Genomic DNA, 25,728 nt, shown 5'->3' with positions numbered 1-25,728 from the left:
GGAGGGCTTTGTTCCGAGCAGTCTTTGACTGGTACATGCCTTCTAACTTTGTCCAGAGAGCATAGGCATCAGTCTCCTAGGCGACATGGTGAAAGACATTGTGATCGATCCATTGTCTAATCTGGCCAATGGTCTTTTGGTTCTTCCTTTTCCAGTCTTCATCTTTTTTCGTTGTTGGTTTAACTCCATTAAGCTCAATGGGTTCAAACAAATCTCAGCAATATAGGACATCCTCCATTTTGGGCTTCCAAATGGCATAATTGGAAGCATTCAGCTTTATCATAGAACCTGAAGTCGACGTTGATTCCTCCATCAGACTTCGCCGTTGAGTCCAAACTGATCAAATTAGCTGGAAAAGCACTTCGGATTGCCAAACTAAAAACTGCAAATTTTTGAAAATTGATTTGCAAAATCTGACCATACAGATGTGTCCAGAATATTCCAAATAGTTGGAAAGCATTATTGGATTATCAAAAACAGACCCAGAATGGCTCAGATCAAGTCAAAACAGGTTGGACGATTCAGATTGGCAGAATCTGGTGCGGCTGAGAAGCACCAGATAATTTCTCCGAATAGACTGGCGTCAGGCTGACGTCATCGGCTTGGCTTGGCGGCTAAGCTTGGTCAATAGCTGGTCAAATCAGCTCGGTCAACGGCTCTGGTTCGGCTCCAGCGCGGCTTGGAGGTTCGGCTTGGGCGACTCAACTCCAGTGGATTTTAAAAAAATTGCCAAGGAGTTTTGAACTCTTGACCTCTAAGGCCTGGGCTTTAACCACAATGCCAATGTAACACTTGTGTTATGTAGCTTCACCAATAAGTATTAATTACATAAACCAGAAAGGTCGTCTTCTTCCCTGGGTTCGTGCGTGGAGCGCGTGAATCCAGTCGCCGGCACGTGGGAACGACGTCAGAGGAGCATGGAGAGCGTGTGGCCTACTCCGACCTCCATTTTTTACGCGGTTTTTTCTTGTGTGCTCGTCTCGTTGAGGGCTTCAAGCTGATGTGATCAAAAGTAGATTTCGACCACTTTGATTTCTGGGCATTTCTGAAAAATGCACTCTGTTTTTTTGAAAAAGATTCAACCAGCTCTGATACCACTTTGTTAGGATCAAACACACCCAGAAAATAATCCCACACACACAGAGAACACAATATTTACGTGGTTCGGCCCAATGCCTACATCCACGGACAGAAATGAGAATTTTCACTAAAATGGAGCAAAATACAAAATAGAGGAGGAGATAAAACCTCTCACTCAACTCACAGCTCTCTCTCTCAAATTTCTAGTACAAATCACTCTCTCTCTCTCTCTCGTCTCTATTTATACACAAAGAGAGTGAGAGAGAGATGAGACAAACCAACTCACCAAAAAAAAATTCTACCCTCTTTAATAGTAAATGGTGAAAATCAACAAGGAACAACAACGTGAAGAGAAGGGAAGGGAGAGCTGATCTTCCAGATGCCCAGCTCAGACCTCCTTCTCTGGAGGTGGAATTCTTCTCACACCATCTTTGCTTTGACTCTCACCTTTGCATGCATGGGGTTGGAACTAACAAGTAGAATTACCCTTATCTCTAACATTTAAAACCCTAATCCTAGCCCCCACCTCCCCTCAACCCCTTCTCAACCAGCCCCGAACCACCTATGCAACATCACAATTCTCTCTCTGTCAAGATGGATGGAGCGGTTGAAGTAGAGACAGAGGCAAAGCCAAAGACCAATATAGAGGAGGGTAGGGGATGTGGCTGCTGGATATGAGTCACAAAATGGAGAGGGAAGGGGGGTGAAGGCCATCAAGAAAAGAGAGGAAGCGTAAGGTGGGTAAGAGTAAGGTTAGCAAGGGACAGGATGGGTGAGTATGGGTTTGGAGGGTGGTAGGAGTGGGTGGGGAGGGGTTAAAAGGTGACGAGGGGGTGGGGTATGTTATGCTGGAGGTAGGGTGAAGCTGGGGAGGGTGACCTAAGCAGGGAATGGGCACGGAGGGTGGCCGGAGAACAGACGAAGCTAGTGGTGGTCAGAGAAAATGGCTGAAGCTTGTGGTGGCGGTGGTGGTGGTGGTGGGGTTAGGATTAAGGAGGTTAGGGATGAGACAAAAATTAAAATTTTACAATGGAATAAAATTTTACAATGAATAGTTATTAACCGTCCTCCAATAGGTGTATGTAATGGATTTGGAGAAAGAATCTGGGTCGGAGTTTGGTGAGGTCCCTAGATGTTAATTTTGAGAAAATACAATCATTAATGTCTGCCATGTTGAGTTTTTTAAGTCATTGACATTGAAATGGGGTACCAAAAAAAGGCACATTTCAATTGCATTCTAAACTCAAAACATAAGTACTCTAAAGTCCAACAAATCTGAGCATATCTCAGATAAGCTAAATACACAATACCTTCACACCATGATGGAGAACAGAAACGTGAAGTAATATTTAAAAACCATTATTCAATAATTTAAAGGCACAAATGCCTTCAAATGTATTAGTTTTAGTCATAGTTCCCCAAGATCTATTTTGTCCTACTGCAATGTAAATAGAAAAGAGAGGGCATGATACCTATTTTCCTTCCAACACCATTCTCTTTTTTTTTTTTGGAAAATTAAGGCTACTCACTCACTCTTGGGGATTGATGATTATCATCATCATCAACAGGGTTTCTATCATCGCGAGGACTAGCGGTATGGCTACGGCTGCGGCTGCGGCTGCGGCTATGGCCATTAGCGTCTGAACGACTCTGATACCTCTCAGCAGCAGGAGTTTCCCTTACAGGGCTCTTGCTATTTTCTCTGGGGCTCTCACTGTAAGCTGACCTGTCCTGCTCAGTTTCCGGTCTCCCTCTCTTAGGAGAAGGGCTATTATCCCTCTCTCGGACGATGTCCTCCTCCTCTTCCTCCTCAGGTGTTGGGCTCTGCTTCCTTGTTTTGGAGGGAGGTGTAGTAGCCCTCTTTAGCACGGGACGTCTACTGTAGCTCCTGGCTCGCTTCTCTTCACGCTCAACAATTCGCTCTCTTCTTGGAGGAGATCTTGACCGGCTAACAAAAGAAGGTAATTGATTTAAATAATTGTGTGAGAGCACCTGCAACTGCAATTGCATTCACAAGAACAGCTCCCTCCCCTTCATGAACTATATAGTCATTTTTTTCCATCAATCTTTAAAAAAAAAAAAAAATCTTTTTATTTTTAATTTTATTTTGATTCCTATTTGATGTCATAAAAAACCAGTGATCTCTCATTTTCTTCTACAGATATATCATTGCCAATGATAAACCATTCAGCGCCAGACTTAGCTACATACAATAAATATTGCAGTGCAAATTACAGAATAAAACTATCATATTCAATGTATCCAAGAAACACAAAAAAAGAAAAAAAACCCAACCTGTAGCTTCGGCTTCTGCCATGGCGAGGAGAGTGTGATCTCACTGGTGATCAGGAATAACTTCGCCCACGTCTGCATTGCAAACAAATTGTACGATTAACAATAGAACGAAATGGTAAGGTCATGCTAAAACAAAATGATGATACGGTTCGTGATGGTTGGACGGGTCGGACTGATTTGCGCTCCTTAAGCCTATGTCCGAATGACCAAGCCCACCTGAAGACCTGAACAAGAGTTCAATGGGGAACGGGGAGTCCTCCAGCGAACCCTCCGACGAGCAAGTTAGAGAGAGAAGTGGAGTGTAGAGATGAAATAGAGATAGAAACGCTTAACCTTCTTCTTGTCTTCAACGTCTGCTTATATCCTTTGGTAATCATTTCGTTGTCCCTTCCGACCTGTCACCTTGGCCAAAAGTCTATGCTATAGCTCACCTTGTTCAGGATGAGGGGTGCTGTCCCGACGGAGAGGTGTTGTCGTAATGAATGCTGTGAGGGGTTGCATTAATGGTGATGTGCAGTGGCAATAACTTTGCAGATCTTTGTCTGTTGATGTGGCTTGCCCTTTGCCTGCCACGTGTCTGAATATCATTGGTCTTTCATGTCATGTTGACTTCCAGCTGTGCTGGGCCTTATCAGTTGGGTTATGCACTGGGCCCTAAGTGGTAGGCTTGGGTTGTTCATAGTGGGTTATGTCCTTTATGGGCCTACCCACGTCAATAGTCCCCTATTCCCAACTGCAGTTTTAGCCCAACGAAGGGAATAATGAGGAAGATGGGAGCTGAAGGTAACCGAGTGGAGGGACCGACCATGAGGAGGGTCGACCGCGAAGGGTAACCGAGTGGAGAGACCGACCAGGAGGAGGGCCGACCACGAAGGGTAGCCGAGTGGAGGGACCGACCATGAGGAGGACCGACCGCGAAGGGTGAGGTGGTGGGGTGCGGGGCTCGAGAGGCAGTGGGTCATGTGATGATTTGAAGTGGAAAAGACAGTGAGGGGAATGGGGCAGTGAATTGTGGTCGTACACGTGGCAGCATCTCATGGTGGGGGAGGTTAGGCGTTGGGCCAGAAGTGAAACGATAGGTCATAATGGGTGTTAAAAAGACAGTTTTGGCAGATGGTTGAAAATTTTTCAAACTGGCGAAAATTAATTATGACCCCTGGAATACAAGCAAGCCTTGGGCTTTTGGGATTATACGTTTTACCTACCTTTTTTCGAAAAATCAAAACATTCTAAGTATAGACTTCTTTGTTGCAAGTGATGCACCCTTACAACATTTTTTTAATTTTCTTGCGCCCGCATTCGAAGCTATTCGTAGGCACACCATAGAAATGGCCCAAGAAGGAACTACAAACGCCAGGGTTGATCCATTGGGGGACGATGACGCGGTGGATTTGGCAGAGCACTATAAGACTGAGAGGCGAGTGGGGAGTGGGGGGGAGCTGTCGGGGCGACCTCGTTCGTCCACAATGATGGTGGCGCCGACGCCAATCAGTCAGGTGGAGCCAGATCACTGGCATACAAAGGCCGATAAGTCGATTATCACCGCGAAGGAGCTGAATGGTATGCGGGAGAAATACTAGATTCCCGCCGAGATAGTGTTGAAAATGTCATCCATGAAGGAGAGGCCATCCGATGCCCGACCGGGGGAGTTTACCCTCTATGAGGAGGCATTAAAGGGAGGGCTGAGGTTGCCAATTCCGGAGGTAGTAGTTAGTGTCCTAAACCGGTTGGAAGTGACACCTGGTCAATTGATGCCCAACGCGTGAAAGATTGTACTAGCCTGCGCGAGCGCATGGCCAAAGGCGAATGAGGGGGCGGCCATATCAGTGGATGAGTTTTTTGCGTGCTACAAGGCATTGGGGTAGCAAGAGACTTGGGTCACTTTGCAGGCGGCGGCAGGGAAGGGGTTGGTAGCGGGGTTGTCGTCGTCGATAAAGGGGTGGAGGCCGCGGTGGTTTTATGTTTTTGCCAACGGAAGGGTTAGAGTGCACGCAGTTTGGAAAGTGCCCACCAAGTCTGTGGAGCCAAAACTGGGGGCAGCAGCAGAGGCAAGAGTGAAGAGGGTGAAAGAATAGAGGGAGAAAGAGGGCGCCTGATAGGATGAACTTGTTCAGCCGTCAGCCTTGTTTGCGGCAGGGTTAGGCCCTCAGCCGATCGGTGGAGACCTGGGACCGACGGAGTTAGAGGCCAGAAGAAAAACGCAAGAGGCTGAGGATATGACCATCCTCGCCAAAGCCAATAAGTTCAAAGAGTCCTAGGCAGACCGACCGCCGAAGCCGATCGCGAGGGAGAGGATCCGACCGCGCCCCAAACTCCTGGAGAGAAAGGACTTAGGTGGATTTGAGCCACAACCGCCCCCAATCGATCCTTTGAAGAAGAGAGCCTTCGAAGAGATGGAGGGTGTGGTAAAAAGAAGAGGAGGTTGAGGAGGAGTGAAGGGGAGCCTGCCTTGAAGAGGAGGAAGGAGGCAACGACGGAGTAGATTCCCTTGGCGGGAGAGGCAGGGGGACCCTTAAAATGGGGTTAGAGGGAGAGATCAAAGAGGGAGAGGGTGGAGCGACTAGCCTTGGAGAGCAAATGCAGAGTGGTGGGGTTGGCGTTGAGCCAAGGGTAGAGCCATAACCGTAGGAGGGTCTAGCACCCCAAGGACAGTGAGAAAGACCTGTGTTGAAGACCGCCCTCTACCACGTCCCTGCGGTGTCTGGGCAAGTGGAAGGGGAAGGGAGAGAGGCCAAGATGGCTGCAGACCGCCTCTTGGGGGTGGTGGAAGACGCAACCATTCGCTCGGTGGCTTGTTATACTGAGGCTGAGCTGATAAAGGGGTTGTGCTCAGCCCAGATAGAGGCGGCTGCCTTAGCAGGAGCCCCGTTAAATAAGACGGCGGTGGCAAAAGGCGAATGGAGGAGGGAGAGGGAGAAGTTGGGGGAAGTGGAGGCCCAACTTGAAAATTTCAAGAGAGAGAGCGTCGCTTGGAGGAGGGCTGCGTGAAGCGTGTGTGCCAGGGGGTTGGAGGAGGCGCAGAAAGCGAAGAAGATGGAAGTAATGGCGATCGTGCAGTGCAATGTTGCCGCTCGAGCCCATGCTAAGCTACTTGCGGTCAAGTTGGAGCTAGAGGACAATCGCCGCAATGTAGTGTTGCTCGAGTTCCAGCTGGCTGGCGAGCAGAAAAAGCTGGGGGATGCTCAAAATGCCTGCACGGTCGCCACCGAGCGGTTTGAAAAGGCTATGACTAGCAATGAAGAACTGCGTGCCCAACAAATCAAAGAAAAGGAAGAGGCAGATCTGAAGATCGCTAGGCTGTAGAAGGAACTGGAAGATAAGCGTGCGAAGGTGATGGAGGAGTTGGAAAAAGAGTTGGAGGAAGAAAAAACCAAGACAGCCTCTAAAAAGGCAGCATACCCCGACCTGCATGTCGTAGCAGTGGAGCAATTCAAGAGGTTTGTTGACTTTCAGATGGCAGTCGATGCCACGGTCGCCAGCAACTTGGCAAGGGAGGTGTCTGGGGGGGCGGGCCCATCGAGAACGACCGCTGGGGGCAGGACTGAAGCAGAAGTTATTGAGAGCTTCCAGCGGTCGGACTTCTACAAACACGAAATGGTTGAGTTCTGGGATAGTGGATGGAAGATGTTCAAGCAGAAGGCAGAAGAACTGTTCCCAAACTTGGACCTTAGCGGTGTAAGGATTGATGAAGACGACATGGCCCAGACCCCCCTAGATGAGGGCGTTGAAGAAGAAGACCTTGTTTCAAGTGAGGAAGAGTGACTGGTGTGAACAAAACCTGTACTTAGGGTTTTGGGTATTTATTGTGCTTTGGGTTGTACAAGTTTTTTTTTTTTTGAATTGTTGTAATGAATTTATGTACAAGTTTGTGAATAAATAAAATTTGAGTTGTGTTTTCATTCCATTGTTTTTGCTTGTGCATCTGGAATAAATAAGAATGGTGACTTGTGTATGAGGCTTGTGTAAGGGAAACTCAATGCAAAGCCAAGGTTGGAATGTAAGAAAAACTGAATGTAGAGTAAAGTTGAGAAGGACTCAATGTAAAGTGAAGTTGGACTTGTAATAAAAACTCCATGCAGAGTGAAGTTGAAAATATAATAAAATTATAAGTTTGTGTTTGCCACACTACTGTCTTTATTTTGCAAAAGTTGATAAGTAATAAAATAATCTAACTTGTGAAGGAAACATGTAAAAATGTCAAAGATGTGAAGTTTCAAACTATGCCCAAAAATGGAGTTGTAAATCATGTTGCAAGAGTGTTGGTAAGTAAAAGATGAGTTTGGAATTTGACTAAGTGAAGAGTGGTGTAAAAACATGGACCTGAAATTTTGACTAAGTGTGTCTACTAATGCCACAAGCATGAAGTTTGCATGAATGGCCTTGACCGAGCTCTACATGCGTGCTCAGTTGGGGTTAAGCTATGATGAACTGACTTTGCAAGTAATTCAGTAGCTTGAAGTAACTCAGTCTGGCTGAGGCTGTGTAGGCTCGGTCTGGCCGATGCTTTCACGCTCAGGCTGGCTGAGGCTGGTCGTGCTCAGTTTGGTTGAGGCTTGTCATGCTTGGTCTGGCTGAGGCTTTGATGCTTGGTTTGGCCGAGGCTTTTATGCTCAGTCTGACTGAGGCTTTGTATGCTCGGTCTGGCCGAGGCTTTTATGCTCAGTCTGGCTGAGGCTTTGATGCTTGGTTTGGTCGAGGCTTTTATGTTCAGTCTGGCTGAGGCTTTGCATGCTTGGTTTGGCCGAGGCTTTGTGTGCTTGGTCTGGACGAGGCTTTTATGCTCAGTCTGGCTGAGGCTTTATATGCTCGATCTGGCCGAGACTTTTATGCTTGGTCTGGCTGAGGCTTTATATGCTCGATCTAGCTGAGGCTTTGATGCTTGGTTTGGCCAGGGCTTTTATGCTCAGTCTGGCTGAGGCTTTATATGCTCGATCTAGCTGAGGCTTTGATGCTTGGTTTAGCCGAGGCTTTTATGCTCAGTCTGGTTGAGGCTTTGCATGCTCGGTCTGGCCGAGGCTTTGTATGCTTGGTCTGGCCGAGGCTTGTATGATCAGTCTGGCTAAGGCTTTATATGCTCGGTCTGGCTGAGGCTTTGATGCTTGGTTTGGCCGAGGCTTTTATGCTGTAACACCCTCAAAATAATAACATTAAACCCATTAAATAAGACATGCATTGATATGTAAAAGTTCCACACTCTTCCATTATTCAGAATTCCATTACAAAAGTATTACATGTTAACAACAAAAGTAAATGCCTTATGGGCTTACAGCTTTCCAAGTTAACACTTGGTTACAACAAAAGAGTACTAACTCGTTTACACATTAAGCCCTTGGCTTGAATTTACATGTAATACATCAAAAAGTAAAACGACAAACGTATGTCCGCCTCTAGCCTCCCAAGCTATGTCCTTGGAGGTGGCATGCTACCTGTACCTGAAAATGATATTCCCATATAGGGTGAGCCACAGCCCAGTAGAAATACACTAAACCAACCATGAACAATGACTAAAAGATTAGCAATTGATAGATGGCCAACACTGATACATTCACATAAATCACATATTTATGTCATACGACTTATGAGTCCAAGTTACTTTTCATTTTCCCTTTTTCAACAGATAAGCATGTTAGCTCTATCATCATTCAACAGATATGTATAACAACAATATCCCACATTCACAGATAAGCATATAAGCTGTATCCACATTCACAACAGATATGTATAACAACAATATCCCACATTCACAGATAAGCATATGAGCTCTATCTTTACTTCTCTAGACAAGCATATGAGCTGTATCTACGGAGTTCATCCCCTATCTTCTCCCAACACTATCCGGTTTAGAGGTACATCCCCCATCTTCCCCTAAACCGCGGAGTACATCCCCCATCTCCTCCTCTACACATAACGTATACAAACACATTGGTTCTATATACAATCATTCAATACATACAGTTAATGTATTCTATCAACCGTCAAATTCCATGACACATTCCTATTGATTAGTTTTCGTTTGCCTAATCATCATGCATTGTCTACAACAATCACGACTATCCTCCACCGATAGCCCAAAGCAGTTATTTCTAAACAGAAGATAAATGCACAAATGGATATTCAATCAACATTTCATTTCCTCATTTCTCCCAATTAATTATCCCAATTAATCAAACAATGTAATTAGGTCAATTCCCATAATTAACATTACAACCCTTAGGTCCCATTTTCATCAATGATTCAACATTTATTCCATTTCTCTATGCCAAACATGCATCTAGGTTTATTATGAATAAAATCCCAACTTTTGTAAAATTACACAAAAGCCCCAAACTTTCACAAAATTACCAAACCAACCCCAACATCTCAAAATACTAAAATTTAAAGACAAAACCCATAGAGAGGAGTAAGGTATCCCTACCTTGAAGTTTGAGCCAAAAAGGAGATGAAGACTCGAAGATCAACGTGCTCCAAATCCAAACTTTTTCAGATTAAACCGAAGCTCTCAACACCCTCTATCTTTTTAACAAAGGCCCTAGGCTAGATTCACACTCTAGGGAGATCAAATCTTAGAGAGAATGTAAGTTTAGAGAGAGAGAGTCTCGAATCAAGCGTTTGGAAGAAAAAAAAGGTGAAAAAGTAATGTTCAAAAACGCTACTGTCCGCTGATATAAAACACGCTCGCTCGAGCGAAGACTTTGTCGCTCGAGCGACCAGATACAGAAAACTCTCGCTCGAGCCAAGAAATTCTTGCTCGAGCCAAAAACTCAGAAGTGCGCTCGAGCGAAAGAATACTCGTTCGAGCCAACAACTCAAACCCTCAGGTCTGCAACCAGCACGCTCGAGCGACAGACTTCTCGCTCGAGCGAATAACAAGCCAGACCACTCGAGCGAAGGAATGCTCGCTCGAGCCAAGAAAGGCAACTCTCAGGTCTAGAACCAGACTCAAGCGCTCGCTCGAGCGATGCCACTCTGGCTCGACCCACCAGACACGAACTCAACTCTCGCTCGAGCGACCAACTCCTCGCTCGAGCGAAGGTCCAAAAATCTGGACAGCAGCACTAGGCTCCCAAACACAACCAACCTGTAACAAACCTGCCCAACACATCCTACAACTCAATATGCAATGTAAAAAGGATGCAAACAAGATAATAAACAACTTCCAACATCCACGGACACATGTCCGGATCACTGTACAACAAGGGTAAACCCGGGATCGCTATATATGCTCAGTCTGGCTGAGGCTTTGCATGCTCGGTCTGGCCGAGGCTTTTATGCTCAGTCTGGCTGAGGCTTTGCATGCTCAGTTTGGCCAAGGCTTTTATGCTCAGTCTGGCCGAGGCTGCGATCAAAGCGTCATTTGAAAGATCACACATATGTTTGGAATATAAGCTTGTCGTCATTAAAGTGTGGCCCATTTGACCAGAAATTTAAATTACAGGAGAGAAGAATGAGAGCAATGAAGTGTGCAAATTGTCAAAAGGAAATATAGCGAAAGATTGATACAAGAACTGAACTTTTATTGAAAATAGCGCTTCAAATGCACGGCGTTCCATGGGTGGGGGAGATCCCGGCCTTCCATGTCCTGAAGTCGGTACGTGCCTGGACGAGGTCTGGCGTTAACAATGTAAGGTCCTTCCCATTTGGCCGCTAGCTTCCCCTCAGCCGAGTTCTTGGTGGCGAGGGTTACTTCGCGCAAAACAAGGTCCCCCACGGCGAACTCCCTTGGTCGGACTCTGCGGTTGTAATGTGTTCTCATTTTCTGTTGGTATGAGGCCCGTCTAACTGCAGTTGTTTGTCGGAGCTCTTTAATCAGGTCTAGGTCTGCCCGACGCAGCTCTTCAGTTAATTCTGGATTCGGATGTAGAACCCTTGGGGTAAGAAGACCGATCTCCACTGGGATGACCGCCTTAGTGCCGTATGTTAAGCGAAAACGGGTCTCCCCAGTGGGAGTTCTAGCGGTAGTGCGATAAGCCCAGAGTACATTCGGTAATTCCTCAACCCAGAGTCCTTTAGCAACTTCCAGCTTAGTTTTGATAATCTTGAGAAGAGAGCGGTTGGTGACCTCAACTTGGCCACTGGCTTGGGGATGGCCTGGGGAGGAGAAACATGGCTGGATTTGGAGCTCTTCATAGAATTTCCTGAATTTTGCATTGTCAAATTGTTTGCCGTTGTCGGAGATGATGGCTTGAGGGATGCCAAATCTGCAGACGATCGACTGCCAGATGAATCTGGTTGTGTTCCGCTCGGTAATGGTGGCAAGGGGTTCTGTTTCAACCCATTTGGCAAAGTAATCGATAGCAACAATGGCGAATTTGGTTTGGCATCGGCTAGTGGACAGTGGGCTAACCAGGTCGATCCCCTATTTGGAGAAGGGGTAAGGACTGCAGAGTGTGATCAATTCTGTAAGAGGGGCGTGGGGGATGTTGGCAAAACGTTGGCACTTGTCACATTTGAGCACAAACTCTGTCGTATCTTGATTGAGAGTCGGCCAGAAGTAACCAGTGCGGAGTATTTTGTGGGCTAGGGACCTGCTATAGACACCCCATTTTTGACCGTCCTCAAGACTTGGACGTCACCATTGGAACACTTGGTGATTACCTTTGTTTGTGTTCGTCTTGAGTTCCCGGAGGTCTCGGTTGCGCGCCTTGCCTCAGGATTTCTCGACTCGACCGTGTTGTGTCTGGTTTTGCACCAAACACTTGTGTTTTTCCTTGAAGGGGCAGGGCATGCCTTGTGAGGCATCCCCACACATCACCGGCCATGGCTTGAGGCCACCAGCCAGTGATTTTGTGCCATCGGTAATGTATATTGCCGGTCGGCACTCTTTGTTGCCGGTCGGCCATTTATTTTGTCAAAATGGCCATTTTGAATGGCCGATCACTGTTCATCTACTTTTGGTAGATATTTTGTGCTCTGTTCTCCTCCATACACGTGTATGGAGGGATTTTTCTCTTGACAAGCTTATTTGACACGCTTTACAAGAGAGAGTTCTATAAGAGAGAGTCTCCTCTCTTGGATTTAGGGTTAGAGAACATTTTTAGAGAGCTTTGATATTAGGGTTAAGAATTTATATCTATCCTATATCTCTCTCTCTCTCTTGAGCTTAGTGTGTGTGTTTTGTCTTACTTTTGCTCACAAGCACCCACCATTACACCTTCTCTTGGTTATTGAGGGTCAAAGGAGTGTTCTTGGAGTTTTGGAGCTGGTTTCAACCTAAAGAAGCTGCTGGAGCTCCATTGTTGAAGAGGGTCTTCAAGGGTAAGAAACTTGCTCCTCTTTACCCCTTTCTTGCATTGTATTTTTTCCTACCTTACAACTGTTTTTGTGTTTAGTGTATAACATAAAAAGTTCTGTTTTTAGGCCCTCTAAAAAGTTTGTTTAGAGTGTTTTGTGATTTGAGGTCGTTTGACCCCTCTTAGGCCTTAAGAGGCCTCATTTTGTGCTATTTTGAGTGAGCTCCGGGACTTTGGTGTTTGGGCCTCCTCACCACTGAAATCTTGAGAGATTTTAGTGGTAAGGATGGTGCCTTGAAGTCCCAAGAAGGAGAGGGCCACCCCCTCTCCTTGTTGTCCTTGAAAAGGGCCATTTTTGCCTCTTAAGGGATAACCTAGCCTAAGTGTATGTTGACCATGCCTTAGCTGATTTTTGTGCTTATTAGGTCATAATATGCCTCTGTTTTTAGTTGGTTTTGGTACATCATGCTTGCTTTGCATACATGACTTGTAATGCCATTTTGTTGCCTTAACATGCCTTGGGTTGTAAACCATTGTTCTAGCATGCTTTAGGCTTAGCTTTGTGAAGCTTTCATGCTTATTTCACCATGTTTAAGGTCTGTCCTTAGCCATTTTGGTCGACCATGGCATGCATTATATAGCCCCTTTGCATTTTTGGTTTGTTGGCCTTAAGTGTATGAGTGTGTTGCATGCATCACTTGCATCGATTTAGTGGGTTGGGATCATTTTTCATGTTATTTCAGTCCCTTTGATGTGCTTGTATGCTTGCCTTGGACACCTCTTTAATGCTTTGAAAGCTTATGTTGTATGCTCTATGTTTTGGCCTTTTTGCATGCTTTTGAATTTGAGCCACTTAGATGCCATCTAGGAGGTCCCTTTGCATGGTCTAGGTCTGCCTTGGACCTGTTTTAAGCCTTCTTGGCCTTGTGAGGCTTGGTTGGCTTAGCCATGGTTTAAGTCCCCTTTGACTTGCTTTAAATGTTTGGACCATTTGCATGCTAATGTTCGTCTTGTTTAAGTTGGTTTGGCACCTCTTATAGCATGATTTTCAAGGCTTATAATGCATGCCATATGTCCATGATTATTCCCTTTTAAGTGTGCTTAAAAGTTGTCCTTTGATGCTTAAGCGTTAGGCCTTAACATGTGCATGTGTGTATGTGTGTTTGGTCCCATTTTCTTAAGCTTTTGGCCACTGTTTTGGACCTAACTTAGAGCTGTCCAATTAGTGTAAGTCCATCCCTTGCATGCCATTCAAGTGTTGTTACATCATCCCATGTTTTCATGCTTTGGTTGCACATGTTACATGCTTGAAATCACTTGCATTCGCCTTGCATTCCATTGGTCAAGTTGCTAGCATGTTGCGTGATTGGATTACATCTTGCATGCTCTAGTGGTTTGCATAATTATGGCATGCTTGTTTGCTTTGTTGCTTACTTTGTGTACCTAATGTGCATTACATGTTTGTATGCTCTCTTTTATGCCATGTTGCATATTAGCTAACATGCTTAGGTTGTATCGCATTGAACATGCATGCCTTGCCTCTTGAAGTCAAGTGATAGGTTGGGCCTTTATGTGCTCATTTGGTTTGCATTTCATTTGACATGAAAATGCGCAACTTGATCTCTTGGGCCATCACGCATTGAAATGCGCGATTGATGATCCAAGAACCAAGGACCATGTCCCTTTGAGTCATACACGTGATAAGGGATAGGATTGGTGCATACATTGCTTGAATTGCATTGCCATGCTATACCTTGCCCTCCGCTGCTGCAATTGCAGATTCTGCAGACATTCTTCGCCGACCGGCAGTGTTCAGTGCCGACCGACAATCCATTGGTGGCCGATAGCTTCACCAACAGCCGATGATCACATACTACTGCCGGTGGCCATTCTACTCAGCCGGTGGTGTCTCCTAATGTCCAGGGAAGCAATTCTGAGACTTTGGCAGTCTTCAAAGAGGCAGAGCAGGGAAAACAGAGGCAGCCTATGCATGGCAGTGCACTTCCGAGCAAGACCCGAGCACGCGCGTATCGAACCCTCTTCCCGAGGCCCCTTTTATTGCTTTTCTTATACTTAGTTAATTTGTTAATTAATTAGGTAATTTGTAATAATTAATTAGCTTGCGAGGTAGTTGATTTGTATTATTCTTTCGGTCCCTCCGAGCGAGGGCGAACTTGTATTAAGTGTGGGTGCGTGTGTGCATGTCTTCCAACCCCCACTTCTTTCTCCCTTTTACTTACCTGCTTTGATGGTTAGTAATAGGTCATGTTTAATTTAGCATATCTTATGCCATGCATGCGTGCATCATTCATCAGTATTGCATACACCGGGCTCGGCGCATCATGCTAATGGCACTAGTATTTCAAATCTAACTTGAATACATGCTACTTGTGCATTTTCACATGTCATTCATAGACTAGCCGAGCCTACTCTAGTGACATTCCGTATGCGTTGCATTAGGCATTTGAACATGGACTTGGATCATACATTGATTGCTAACGAGTTCTTCGTTTTGGCATGGAGTACGATGTAAGTATTTATGCTTTAGCATCCTTGCATGCGTGTGAGTGTTGCCATGATAGCATGATTACCATGAGGCTAGCTGCTTATGTGATATAACTGCTTAAATGCTTGTGGGTGAAGGTTGGATTGTTTGAGTTGGAATAGCTCATTGAAATCCGTGTTTTAACCTACTTGTGAGTAGCAAATTCCAAAACATTTTGCCAAAACAAATCGGATATGCAATGCTTATTCCCAAATTAGGCAATCTAGTCTATACTTATTTGTTGTGCACATAACATAGTAATTCTAGGCTAATAACCGGAATAAGAACATATAACGTTTTCAAAAACGGATATCATGGTTAGTAGAGGCCGATCTTCGGATCGGGCGAGAGGGGGTGCTCATAGCTGACCTTCCTCAATCGTACCTAAGTTCCCGAGCCGAGGCAACTTTGGTGATGACGGACACGTGGCCTTTGGCACCGAGCCAGGGTTTCCTAAATTCTCCAAAATAAAATATTTAGGTGGCGACTCTGTATCTGGCAAAGCAGTCCATGTTTGGCACTTCTTTTCAAAAATCTACTTCTCAAAACGATTTGCCGGATTTGGACTCTTTGGTTCAGATTATGAACCGTGAGACAAATCGAGTCCGAACTGTAGCGGGGTCCCTCGCGGACGTGCTACAGTTTCTGGCGACTCTGCTGGGGATTTTAGAGAGCTTGCCTCGAACTCGTGATATCCTGTTTTGATTTCATTTATGTGCTTCTTTGCATTGCATGTGCATTTGGTGCGCCTAGGACACCGTGTTTGCCATCTGCCATTCTTGAACAGTTTGCCAGAGGCTTGTCTTGTCAAGACATGACCATAAGGCTGACCAGTTATGGGCTCTGACAGTATGGGAACACAAACCCCGGTTTTACCGGGGCACCCTTTTCGACCATTCGACCTAGTGCATATTCGGATCCATAGTGACCATTCCAAGCTAGGACAGGTTACTTACCCGATGTTAGGTTGTTTGAAAACTGTTGCGTGCATAGTGAAACCCTAGCTCCTGACAAAATAGGACAGGGAAACCCTACCCCTCCATAGGGGTGTTTTGGCTCTTTACTTGCTATGTGCTTTTAGAATGTATCTCTACAGGAACGTACATATCAGTTTGCAAGTTTGAGTATCAGACATGAGGGCATCAGTGTCAGTTTATGAGAATCAGTTATCTGCAGGTATCAAGTTCAGTTTTGGGGACAGTGATTCTGGGGAACAGTGATTAGTAGTAGAGTGCAGTTGTTTGGCTACACCTACGTTTGATCTGTTTGGGCTGAAGTGCTGTTTGTTTTTCCTTTCAGTTCAGAGTGTTCTGAGAGTTGATACAGAATAGCTAGTGTTCCCCCTTGCTGAGGCAAGACAGATATCTGATCCATCAATCACCGTTCAGTACAGCGAACTTATGATGGCGCAGAATTCAGAAGAGATTGTGGTTATGACAGCTACGCTAGATCAAGGGATTACCCTGCAGGATGAAACCAATGTTGATGTATCGCATCCGCCCAGGTCGCCTGTCGCACACCCGATCTGGAACCCCTAGTTGTATCAGGCTCGCGAGCCCACTACATTCGAGCTGATGGGAATGATTGGTGACCTCCAGAGGTCTGTGGTGGATCTCGCCTACGGAATGTCGGCTTCGCCACCAGCGGCACCGTATGCCGGGAATTTCATACCACAGGAGCCCCCGCTACTGGGGCGGATTGTGATAGAGCTCAGTCAACCAGAGGTTGCCTCCAGCTACAGCAACGACGTGTCAGCAACAACCGGGCTTCGCTCTGATGTAGTAACCCAAACCCCCGATCATGCTGAGGCCAGAGGCAAGAACAAAATGAAGGCAGATGCCGATCCCCTTGAACAACTGCTGCGGGCAGTCGAGGCTTTGAAAGCCGGGGGGGATGAACAAGCAACAGATATCCGCAGTTGTGGCAAACACTGTGGAGGATGTTTTCCCCACTCCACCTGAGGGTAGTTCAAGTCAGTCAGAAAATCGGGATAGGCCCCGTCATGCCAGAACAGTTCCTCCTATTCCCGCTCCTGAACCTGGGAAGGATCAGAAAACCAAGGCAGTGCCTGCCGACCCTTTTGCTAGTGCGTCTAGTAAGAATACTCAGACTTCAAAGTACCTGCCCCGAGGGCGCAGGGTCTTTCATGCTCTCTACATGCCTCTGTCTAAGGCACTTCAGATTCTTGCCGAAAGGGGGCACCTCAAACCCCTTGAACCTCGGCCTCTCCCGAAGAATCTCCCTCTCACACATGATGCTGCTTTGTACTGCGCGTACCACCAACAGACCGGTCACGCCACCGACAACTGTTTCCGCCTTCGCCATGAAGTGCAGGATCTGATCGATAATGAGGTCATTCTTCCACCTACCTCAGCGAAGTCTGTTACCACCGAGCTGTTGGATTTTGAGGATACTGCGAGTATGTGATCAGGGGTTGGACCACCTACGGGCGGCGCTCGGTGTATTTCAGATGTGGCATCTGGCACACACTTTTTGAGCATTTGTAAATGCAGTTTTGTAGCTTCTGGCTTGGGTTTTGGGTCAGTTCTCTGTTTTGTTTTTTAGTCTGCCTCTTTGCTTTGAGTCAGTCTTTTTGTTTTTGGGTCTGTCTTGTGGTACCGAGTCGGTCCCATTGTATAGGATGTCGAGTGATTCCGGGGTTGTTGCCTCGAACACCGTTTTTGTATTTAACCTTTTTGCTTTCTTTTTGAGTCTGTCTCTGCCGTGGAGCCAGTTACATCCGAGAAACTTGAATGAAACAGCTACGGCTATCATGTTTCCGTGCTTATTGTTTGTTTTGGGCTAGTTGTGCCAGAGAATTTGAATCAGACGGTCGTGCATTCCACCTGTTCTCTTGTGCCCTGAAAATCATTGCATTGACCTATGTTTTTCAAAACCTCTTTAACACTGCGTTGAAAACAAAGAGGAAGGAATTCCTCAATTTTTGCAAAACTTTGATCAATTTGAGAAAAAGAGGGGCATGCTAAGCCTTTAATAAATGAAACCATGCTTGTTAGCGTGAGTACTGAGAAGGACCCTGGCTTGATCCAGATTGGTTCCACACTATCTTCGGCAGGAGCGATTTGTCGCTTTCTTAAAAACTTTCAAAAACAAAAGTTTTGCACGGCCCTGTGAAGACCTGTGTGGAATCGCTCTTGAGATTGTGCAGCCTAGGATCGCTCTCAGCCTCAAGATTTGACCTGTTTGTTTTGAACCTTGAACTCATTCGGAACGTTCAACGGACAACTGTCAGAGGAGGCCCATGTGGCCAGTTTAGAAGCAGCCCTCGAACAAAAGGCACCAAAGTCGAATAAAAAAGATTAGATCTCACCAGAAGAAGCTCGTGGAGCAGCCATGATGGATTCTTCTGCAAATCATTGCAACAGCCGTTCTCCTAGATACAGAGAGGCTTCAACTTCAAAAACCATTTGGCATGGACTTGTTACACTTTTACCCTTTTGAGAGGCTCGCTGGGCCGAAAACCCGGAAGGGCGACCCAGGCCAAAGTTAGAGCAAGAGAAAAATACAAAAAATGCAAAAAAAAAAAAAAAGAGAAGAAATAAAATCAAAGAAGAGAAAAAAAAAAAAGAGAACGAAAAGATACAAAAAAAAAAATCAAGAAAAGAAGAAAATGAAAAGAAGCTCGCAAGGTCGAAAACCGGCATCAGACACCTTGGCAAAAGTTAGAGCCTGAAAAGTGAAGGTTAAAATACCCGAGTGTACCTTAACCGGAACTACGTAAGGCTTGATTCCCATGTTTGGGATACGTAGGCAACTTCATCCTGAATTCGCCTTGCATTCGCTTGATTCCCAAGGTTAAGGCTTGCATTCGCCTTGCATTCCATTGGTCAAGTTGCTAGCATGTTGCGTGATTGGATTACATCTTGCATGCTCTAGTGGTTTGCATAATTATGGCATGCTTGTTTGCTTTGTTGCTTAGTTTGTGTACCTAATGTGCATTGCATGTTTGTATGCTCTCTTTTATGCCATGTTGCATATTAGCTAACATGCTTAGGTTGTATCGCATTGAACATGCACGCCTTGCCTCTTGAAGTCAAGTGATAGAGGTTGGGCCTTTATGTGCTCATTTGGTTTGCATTTCATTTGACATGAAAATGCGCAACTTGATCTCTTGGGCCATCACGCATTGAAATGCGCGATTGATGGTCCGAGAACCAAGGACCATGTCCCTTTGAGTCATACACATGATAAGGGATAGGATTGGTGCATACATTGCTTGAATTGCATTGCCATGCTATGCCTTGCCCTCCTCTGCTGTCAATTACAGATTCTGCAGACATTCTTCGCCGACCGGCAGTGTTCAGTGCCGACCGGCAATCCATTGGTGGCCGATAGCTTCACCAACAGCCGATGATCACATACTACTGCCGGTGGCCATTCTACTCAGCCGGTGGTGTCTCCTAATGTCCAGGAAAGCAATTCTGAGACTTTGGTAGTCTTCAAAGAGGCAGAGCAGGGAAAACAGAGGCAGCCTATGCACGACAGTGCACTTCCGAGCAAGACCCGAGCACGTGCGCATCGAACCCTCTTCCCGAGGCCCCTTTTATTGCTTTTCTTATGCTTAGTTAATTTGTTAATTAATTAGGTAATTTGTAATAATTAATTAGCTTGCGAGTTAGTTGATTTGTATTATTCTTTCAGTCCCTCCGAGCGAGGGCGAACTTGTATTAAGTGTGGGTGCGTGTGTGCATGTCTTCCAACCCCCACTTCTTTCTCCCTTTTACTTACCTGCTTTGATGGTTAGTAATAGGTCATGTTTAATTTATCATATCTTATGCCATGCATGCGTGCATCATTCATCAGTATTGCATGCACCGGGCTCGGCGCATCATGCTAACGGCACTAGTATTTCAAATCTAACTTGAATACATGCTACTTGTGCATTTTCACATGTCATTCATAGACTAGCCGAGCCTACTCTAGTGACATTCCGTATGCGTTGCATTAGGCATTTGAACATGGACTTGGATCATACATTGATTGCTAACGAGTTCTTTGTTTTGGCATGGAGTACGATGTAAGTATTTATGCTTTAGCATCCTTGCATGCGTGTGAGTGTTGCCATGATAGCATGATTACCATGAGGCTAGCTGCTTATGTGATATAACTGCTTAAATGCTTGTGGGTGAAGGTTGGATTGTCTGAGTTGGAATAGCACATTGAAATCCGTGTTTTAGCCTACTTACGAGTAGCAAATTCCAAAACATTTTGCCAAAACAAGTCGGATATGCAATGCTTATTCCCAAATTAGGCAATCTAGTCTATACTTGTTTGCTGTGCGCATAACATAGTAATTCTAGGCTAATAACCGGAATAAGAACACATAACGTTTTCAAAAACGGATATCATAGTTAGTAGAGGCCGATCTTCGGATCGGGCGAGAGAGGGTGCTCATAGCTGACCTTCTCCAATCGTACCCAAGTTCCCGGGCCGAGACAACTTTGGTGATGACAGACACGTGGCCTTTGGCACCGAGTCAGGGTTTCCTAAATTCCCCAAAATAAAATATTTAGGTGGCGACTTTGTATCTGGCAAAGCAGTCCATGTTTGGCACTTCTTTTCAAAAATCTGTTTCTCAAAACGATTTGCCGGATTTGGACTCTTTGGTTCAGATTAAGAACCGTGACACAAATCGAGTCCGATCTGTAGCGAGGTCCCTCGCGGACGTACTACACCTGCCGCCCGAATGATTGCCACATATACCCTCATGGACTTCTCTCATTACGTAGGTTGCCTAAGCAGGATTGAGGCATCTCAGGTATGGGCATGAGAAGCCTCTTTTGTACAAGAGTCCGCTGACAATAGTGTAATTAGCCGACCGGGCCCTGACTTTGGCGGACTGTTGTTTGTCGTCTGGTAGTCGCCCTGTTGTTAGATACAGGAAGATGTCTGCCGCCCAAGGAATGGGTTCATTTTGGAGGAACTGGACTTCTTGCTGGTTGGGGAAAATGGCAGGGTGGGCTAGGTAGTCGAGGTGAACACCATGGCTGAGGTCGGACTGGTCTGCAGAAGCCAATTGAGCCATCTCATCCACCTTAGAGTTTTCCGCCCGAAGGATGTGCTTGATGTGGAAGTTATTGAAGAGACAAACAAGGGGGAGTGTTATATCCCTGTAAGCCTGCATTGTGTCCTCCTTGGCATCGAATTCTCCCGTAATTTTTCCGACAATGAGCTGGGAGTCACTGAACACCCGGATGTGGCTGACACCAATATCCCTGGCTAGGCGGAGACCTGCTATCAATGCCTTATATTCAGCCTCATTGTTACTGGCCTCGAACAAGAAACGGAGAGTACATTTGAAATAATCCCCCTCAGGGGCTTTTATGCTCAGTCTGGCCGAGGCTGCGATCAAAGTGTCATTTGAAAGATCACACATATGTTTGGAATATAAGCTTGTCGTCATTAAAGTATGGCCCATTTGACCAGAAATTTACATTACAGGAGAGAAAAATGAGAGCAATGAAGTGTGCAAATTGTCAAAATGAAATACAGTAAAAGATCGATACAAGAACTAAACTTTTATTGAAAATAGCGCTTCAAATGCTCGGCGTTCCATGGGTGGGGGAGATCGTGGCCTTCCATGTCCTGAAGTCGGTACATGCCTGGACGAGGTCTGGTGTTAACAACGTAAGGTCCTTCCCATTTGGCCGCCAGCTTCCCCTCAGCCGGGTTCTTGGTGGCGAGGGTTACTTCGCGCAAAACAAGGTCCCCCACGGCGAGCTCCCTTGGTCGGACTCTGCGGTTGTAATGTGTTCTCATTTTCTGTTGGTATGAGGCCTGTCTGACTGCAGTTGTTTCTCGGAGCTCTTCAATCAGGTCTAGGTCTGCCCGACGCAGCTCTTCAGTTAATTCTGGATTCAGATGTAGAACCCTTGAGGTAAGAAAACCGATCTCCACTGGGATGACCGCCTCAGTGCCGTATGTTAAGCGAAAAAGGGTCTCCCCAATGGGAGTTCGAGCGGTAGTGCGATAAGCCCAGAGTACATTCGGTAATTCCTCAGCCCAGAGTCCTTTAGCAGCTTCCAGCTTAGTTTTGATAATCTTGAGAAGAGAATGGTTGGTGACCTCAACTTGGCCATTGGCTTAGGGATGGCCTGGGGAGGAGAAACATGGCTGGATTTGGAGCTCTTCACAGAATTTCCTGAATTTTGCATTGTCAAATTGTTTGCCGTTGTCAGAGATGATGGCTTGAGGGATGCCAAATCTGCAGACGATCGACTGCCAGATGAATCTGGTTATGTTCCGCTCGGTAATGGTGGCAAGGGGTTCTGTTTCAACCCATTTGGTGAAGTGATCGATAACGACAATGGCGAATTTGGTTTGGCATCGGCCAGTGGACAGTGGGCCAACCAAGTCGATCCCCTATTTGGAGAAGGGGTAAGGACTGCAGAGTGTGATCAATTCTGTAGGAGGGGCGTGGGGGATGTTGGCAAAACGCTGGCACTTGTCACATTTGAGCACAAAGTCTGTCGCATCTTGATTGAGAGTAGGCCAGAAGTAACAAGTGCGGAGTATGTTGTGGGCTAGGGACCTGCCGCCCGAATAATTACCACATACACCCTCATGGACTTCTCTTATTACGTAGGTTGCCTGAGCAGGATTGAGGCATCTCAGGTATGGGTGTGAGAAGCCCCTTTTGTACAAGAGTCCGCTGACAATAGTGTAATTAGCCGATCGGGCCCTGACTTTGGTGGCCTGTTGTCTGTCGTTTGGAAGTCCCCTTGTTATTAAATACAGGAAGATGTCTGCCGCCCAAGGGATGGGTTCATTTTGGAGGAACTGAACTTCTTGCTGGTTGAGGGAAATGGCAGGGTGGGCTAGGTAGTCGAGGCGAACACCATGGCTGAGGTCGGACTGGTCTGTAGAAGCCAATTGAGCCATCTCATCTGCCTTAGAGTTTTCCACCCGAGGGACGTTCTTGATGTGGAAGGTATTGAAGAGGCGAACAAGGGGGAGTGCTATATCCCTGTAAGCCCGCATTGTGTCCTCCTTGGCATCGAATTCCCCTGTAATTTGTCCGACAGTCACTGAACACTCGAATGTGGCTGACACCAATGTCCCTGGCTAGACGGAGACCTGCTATCAATGCCTCATATTCGGCCTCATTGTTACTGGCCTCGAACAAGAAACGGAGAGCACATTTGAAACAACCCCCCTCAGGGTCGATGAGGATGAGACCAGCCCCACTATCTTCCCTACGGGATGATCTGTCGATGTTGAGAGTCCAAGAGTGAAGGTCTTCTGGGTCGGTAGGGGTTGGTGGGGGTAGAGGGGCCGTGGTTGGGGTAGGATTAGTGAATTCCAGGATGAAATCGGTGATAGCCTGCCCCTTAATCGCTGTTCGAGGCTGGTAGGAGATGTCAAATTGGCTGAGTTCCACTGACCACTGCATGAGTGTACCGGAGAGTTCTGGTTGCTACAGTACCTTTTTCAAGGGTTGGTCGGTGAGGACTACTATGGAATGCGCTTGGAAGTAAGGACGGAGTCGTCTGGAGGCGGTGACCAAGGCCAAGGACAATTTTTCTAACAGTGGGTAATTCTGTTTCGCTCCCCTGAGAGCCCAACTGATGTAGTAGACTGGCCGTTGGATAGAGCCGTCTTCCCTGATAAGAGCTGCACTAACTGCAGTGCTTGATACGGCTAAATAGAGAAAGAGGGGTTCACCCGTGATTGCCTGTGAAATGAGGGGGAGTTGGCCATGCATTGTTTCAACTGCTGAAAAGCCTCTTCGGATTCGGTCGTCTATTCAAAAGTTTGCCAAAGAACTTTGAAGAAGGGGAGGCACTTATCCGTTGCGCAGAAAATGAAGCGGTTGAGGGCGGCAACTCGGCTAGTGAGTCTTTGAACCTCTTTAACCGTTCTGGGTGACTGCATTTCAATCAAGGCCTTGATCTTTTCAGGGTTGGCTTCAATGCCCCGCTGACTGACCATGAAATCCAAAAACTTCCCGGATCCTACGCCGAAGGCGCACTTCTCCAGGTTGAGCTTCATTTGGTACTTTCGTAGGGTGGCGAAGGTCTCTCGCAGGTTGGTCAGATGATCAGCGGAGAGTTTGCTCTTGACTAACATGTCGTCGACATATACTTCCATATTCTGACCTATCTGATGATGGAAGACAGCATTGACCAACCGTTGGTAGGTGGCCCCAGCATTTTTTAGTCCAAATGGCAACACACGGTAATGGTAGGTACCTCGGTCGGTAATGAAGGAGGTGTATTCTCGATCAGATGGGTGCATCAGAATTTGGTTGTACCCAGAGAAGGCATCCATGAAGCTGAGCAATTGATGATCGGCCGTGGCATCAACTAGCAGATCTATACGAGGGAGAGGATAGCTGTCTTTGGGGCAAGCTCGGTTGAGGTCGGAGTAGTCGACACAGAGTCGCCATTTACCATTGTTCTTATGGACCAGGATGACGTTTGACAACCATCTAGGGTAATTCACGTTTTTGATGAATTGTGCCTCAAGGAGCTTGTCGACCTCTGCGGCAATGAGAGTGTTGCGCTCCGGATGAAAGATGCGCTGCTTCTGGCGGTAAGGTCGGAAATGTGGTTCAATGCTGAGGCGGTGGGTAATGAATAAGGGGTCAATACCCGGCATGTCTGAGTGGGTCCAGGCGAATACATTGTTGTGCTCGATCAGGAGGGCAGTAAGGTCGGTCTTTGCTTGGGGGGATAGTTGGCTACCAATTTTGGCAATTTTCGTCGGGTTGGAGGGGTCGATGGGAACCTCAACGAGTTCCTCTACAGGCTCCCCTCTAACCAGCTCGTCCTCATCTCGGACGTCAAGCCCTTCAATGATCATTGCCTCCTTCAGCTTGTCTTCTTTGAGTGAGGCGACATAACATTCCCTGGCAACTGTCTACTCTACCTTCATTGTCCCGACCCCCAGATCGGTGGGGAACTTAATGGCAAGGTAGTAAGTTGATGTGATAGCTTGAAAAGCATTTGGAGTGGTGCGGCCAAGGATGATGTTGTAGGCGGAGGGGCAGTCGACAACAAGGAAGGTGATCAATTTTGTAGTCTGCCGCGGGTACTCGCCGATTGTGATAGAAAGATCGATGGAGCCGACGGAGGTCACCCAGTCACCAGTGAAACCGACCAAAGGGGTTTGGAAAGGAGACAGACTTTCCTCCCTAATCTTGAGCTGGCAAAAGCAGTTGAGGAAGATGATGTCGGAGGAATTACCATTGTCAACGAGAACCCGTCTGACCTTGTAGTTGGAGAGGAGGGTAGAGATGACGAGAGGGTCGTCACGAGGGTAATGGATGCCGGTGCAGTCAGCGTCCGTAAAGGTGATAGGCTTTGTCCACTGTTTGGGCTATTTGGAAGGTCGATCCAATATGGCAACTTCTTTGTCCGAGCCTTGCCTTATTTTTTTGAGTTCTGCCCGTTGAGCCGAGTGGGATGGTCCTCCATAGGCAAGCCCACTGGAAATAACTCTGATTTCTCCAACATGTGGGGCGGGATTACCTTGTGCCCGAGGTTGCTGTGGAGGGCGATCATAGCCTTGGTTAGGTTGGTTTGGCTGCCGGGGAGGAGTGCGCCGGCGGTTGTT

At 46.5% G+C, this 25,728-nt stretch overlaps 1 pseudogene; it reads right to left on the bottom strand.

Annotated features, from left to right (window-relative positions):
- Nucleotides 1-203: 203 nt before the first annotated feature.
- Nucleotides 204-25,728, bottom strand: part of LOC114284133 (uncharacterized) — a 34,318-nt pseudogene continuing 8,793 nt past the window's right edge.

Source organism: Camellia sinensis, chromosome 3 (genome assembly GCF_055761805.1).
Source record: "Camellia sinensis isolate YWXY chromosome 3, ASM5576180v1, whole genome shotgun sequence".
Lineage (NCBI taxonomy): Eukaryota > Viridiplantae > Streptophyta > Magnoliopsida > Ericales > Theaceae > Camellia > Camellia sinensis.
Note: the sequence above shows the minus strand (reverse complement) of the source record. Positions and strands in the feature narration are given on the sequence as shown.